Source organism: Meleagris gallopavo, chromosome 17 (assembly GCF_000146605.3).
Source record: "Meleagris gallopavo isolate NT-WF06-2002-E0010 breed Aviagen turkey brand Nicholas breeding stock chromosome 17, Turkey_5.1, whole genome shotgun sequence".
Classification (NCBI taxonomy): domain Eukaryota; kingdom Metazoa; phylum Chordata; class Aves; order Galliformes; family Phasianidae; genus Meleagris; species Meleagris gallopavo.
The window spans coordinates 6,870,560-6,874,760 of NC_015027.2; the positions used below are offsets into that span (position 1 = coordinate 6,870,560).

Genomic DNA, 4,201 nt, shown 5'->3' on the forward strand with positions numbered 1-4,201 from the left:
CTGAGCAGTCCCCAGGGACAGCGATGTTGCACCCCATGTCCCCACAGTGTGGTGACATCCCAGCGGGCAGCTCTCCTCCCCCATCATGGCCAGCCATCCGCTCGCCGTCAGAACGGATCAGGCATGGAGGGAATGTCTTTAGCTGAGAGCCAGCTCCGTCTCCGATAGCATTAAAGGAACTATTGACTGAGGACGCAAGTGGAAGTCAGTAGCGATTTAATTAGGATGAGTGATTTCTGACATCCACCATCGCAGCAGGAGCGGGGGGTGCTGGTGCCATGCTGAGACTGGGGTGAGTGAGAGGTTCACAGCCCTGTTGTGGGGCACAGCTGGTATCGGGTATAGCTAGCATGGGGCACATCAGGAATGGGGTGTTTCTGGAGATGGAGCACATTTAGTAATAGGACACATCAGGTATGAGACACATCTGATATGGGGTGCGTGTGGTAAATAGGGCACACCTGGTAATAAGGCACACCTGGTTATGGGGAACATCTGGCAATAGGGCACATCTAGCAATGTGGCCCATCTGATAGGGGAACATCAAGTATGGGGTGTTTCTGGAGATGGGGCACATCTGAGATGGAGCACATCTCATTAATAGGGCACGTCTGGAACAGGAAACATTTGGTATGGAGTGTATCTGGAGATGGGGCACATCTGGTGATGGGGCACTTCTGGGCACTGCTCAGGGCAATTCCTGCAGCACAACGGATGCCCCCCCAGCTCATCCCCACCACTTCTCCCCCAACCCCAGCTACAAGGACTCAAATCATCGCCTAATTTAGAAAAATGACGGGGAGAGCTTTTCCACTGACACAGTCACTACTGAAAATTTACTTCAAGGTTCATTGTTGGCAATGTCAAAAGTGATGAAAACCAATAAAAAGAACCAGCACAGCATGAATGTCTGGGTGACAGCATGCGAGTGCGGGGGGGGGGGGGGGAGGGGATGGGGGGAGGCGGCCCCAGCCCCCTCGCTGCCGCCTGAGCCTGTACAGATAAAAGGTAATTGAAATGTTAGTTCCATTAATATTTCAGCGTGCCCCATATCTGACAGCCACGCTCCTTCAGCGTGCCCAGCCCTGTCTCTTTAGGGTGCTGCGTGGGGAGGTTTCCCACAGCCACGGCGCTGTTGGGGTGCTGGGCAGGGCTGGGTGGCTCAGGGGGTGACAGTGGCTCAGAGTACAGTACTATTTGGCACACGAACTCATGGATATTTGGGCACACAGAAAAAGTTACGTGAGCACATGGACACGTGGCCAAATGGGCACATGGGCACAGTTCTATGAGCGCATGGCACAGCTGGCACAGTGGCACATGGCATACTGGTACATGGTACATCCAACCTGGGATGTTCTGCTGTTCTCTGATTCTATACGGATACACGGCACAACTGGTGCATGGCACACCAGCAAGTCACACGCCACGCAGACACCTCCCACGTCCGACAGCTCTCACGTCTCTGAGCCTGACTCGCCCCATCCTCATTTATATCAAAGCATTACGCAAATTAAATTGTTTGCAAAGCACTGTCTGCGTGTCTGCTTTATGCCTGCTTTGGGAAAACACGCCGCCGCCGAGGCTGTGCGGATGTGCCATTTTGTTGAGTTTTCCCTGTAATGCGTGTTCAAAGGCTGAGCCGGCCCCGCGCGCTCGCCATCAGCGCTGCGCCTGCCGCGAGCATCAAAGCGCCGTCGGATCCTGAGCCCGCCTGTAAGCACCTGACAGCAAACAGAGCGGGCCTGGCGCAGTGTGGGAAGGGTGTCTGCTGCTCTCACGTGTTCCAGCTTCAAGTCTGAAGGCTGCAGGTGGGCGCTGGGAGCTGGTGATGGGCGAGCGTGCGAGAAGGGCGGCTGCGCCGGGGGACAGCACGGGTCAAGTTACCCGTTTGCTCGTGTGACTTTCTGGCTTCTGCCGCCCTCTGGCTCATGTCATTCAGTGGCTCTTGTCACCCATCAGCTCGTGCCACCAACCAGCTCATGCCACCCCCTGGCACCCATTGACTTATGTCATCCACTGACTCAAGTCACCTATTGGTTTGTGCCACCCTGCAGCAGAAATGCTGAGTTACGGCTTGAATCGGTGATTGAGCACCTGGTGGGAAGGCAGGGCCAACCCAGGGAAGCTCAGGTGTATGCAGTGCACCTGAGTGATCAGAAGGGATGGAGCCAGGATCCACCCCTTCCCAGATCTCATTTAAGGGTTGGCAGTGGAGGTAAGGGGGTCTTGCTGGAGATCTCTGTGTACCTGTGCTCTTCTGAAGGTAAGCAAGTTCTTCCCTTTATTTCTGTGCCTATGGCTGTTACATTTGAGCAAATTCTCACTTGCTGCAGCCTAGGACCTCACTGCTCTGCTGCTGTTGCTGTGCTTTCCATCATGTTACACACCCATTGGGTCTTGTCACCTACCAGCTGATGTCACATGCTGGCTCATGCCACACCCTGGATCTTGTCAATCCCTTGCTTGTGTCACCCGTTGGCACATGCCACCCCACTCTCAGCTCTGCTCCTGCTGCTCCCAATGCCATCACGGCCCCAGGGTTCTGAGCAGCCCCGGCCAGAAAAGCAAACAAACCAAATAAACTCTCTCCACCAAATTGCTTCCCATAAATCCTCCACTCCCTGCCGTGCTCTGCAAAAAGTGCTTTTTCTTCCCAGCAGACAGGCAATGGCTGTGAATGGCCACATCCCACTGGCCCAGTGGCCCGGCGGGGACGTTTGTCACCGTCTGCCGGAGCAGCGACACGGGGAGAGCGGATGGGAAATCAATATGGAGACTGCGAGCTGCGGGACTCAGGGACCTGCTGCGCCAGGACCTTTTATTGAATTTGTGATCTTTCTCATTGTTCCTCTGCTGTTTTGTATCCCCTTCTTGTTTTTATGGTGCAGAATTGGATTTGACTCGATTTTCCTTCATATTGCACTGCAGCCAGCCTGGCGCGGCAGCACCACGAGTTCCAGCCCTGTGGTGATGCCTTGGTCTCACCCTGGCACCTCCTGAGGTGATGGGGTTATTTGTGCTGGCAAAAATTGGATTAGAAGGCGAGAGAGCAATCGGGGACTGCTGAATTGCTAAGGCACTCTGTGCAGCAGGATCTGCTGCAGTTGTCTTGGTCCTGAGCCACGGTAATTGTATTCTATGAAATATTTATTCATTTTCATTTCAATTTCGTTTCCAACTTGTATTTCCTATAAAATGATGTGGAAGGGGAGGAAAAAAACACATCCTCAGTGCATTTATCATCATAACAGGTTCCTTCCCAAACCTATCCCCAAAGTGGCACCGGCGGGCAGGACCACACAGTTCTGCTGTTCCTGCACCTCAAAGCGTTATCTATCATCGTGCTGGGGGAGCTGGGGTTGCAGAATCCAACACAGCCTCCAGCAAAATGCCCCAAATCCTCCATGTATCCCTGGGATGGCTGTAAGGGGATCACATCCGCCAGTGGGGCCGTAAATTCCAGATGATGACCATATCATCTCCGTCCCCATCGATGTGAAAGTGTTTCCCCAGTTGTTATTATTTCCAGGCTGATCGTAGGTGCTGTCTGATAACAGCTGATTGCTTCTCCTCCCATTTGCATACAATAAATATCACCGTCAAAGCGTGCATGGGAGAGCTGAACTGCGCTCATGCCTTATTTATGAGAAATAAACACGAGATCAAGTTTGCATAATCAACACATCTTTAATTTGTGAGCTCTTCTACTTGGGTTTCGGGCTGCAATCAGACCCCATGTGTACGCATGGCAATCAGGTTGGAAATGTCTTCATTAAGCGCATGTCGCATCCCAGATCCCATTTTAAACTTCTGATAGGAAGCAGTGGAGTCACTGTTCCTGGAGATGCTCAAGGATCATGGGGATGTGGCACTGAGGGATGTGGTTAGTGGGCATTGTGGGGGTGGGTTGGGCTTGGAGGTCTCAGAGATCTCTTCCGACTTTAACGACTCTGCTATTCCATGTCTGCCTAATTCAGCAGTGGGCCATGGCCATGTTGGGTCCATTGGCTCCATCTCCTCAGCACTGGGGCTGGGATCTCACACGTGCTTCTGAGAAATTCCCTTTGCTGCTGTTAAAACCGATTTTTACTTTGCTATAATTTGTCGATCTTCACTTCCTTCTGCATGCTAATATATGCAAAAAAAACACCGGGGCTCCTATTAAAATGCCATGCAAATCTAATGAAATTAATGTTGG

The 4,201-nt window shown here is 52.4% G+C and overlaps 1 long non-coding RNA gene across 1 annotated transcript; it reads left to right on the forward strand.

The window, feature by feature from the left end:
* Positions 1–2,231: 2,231 nt before the first annotated feature.
* LOC109370283 lies at positions 2,232–3,223 on the forward strand. The gene is made up of 2 exons (XR_002120294.1): positions 2,232–2,266; positions 2,664–3,223. It is a non-coding gene; the product is annotated as an uncharacterized LOC109370283 (long non-coding RNA).
* The last annotated feature ends 978 nt before the right edge of the window (positions 3,224–4,201 follow it).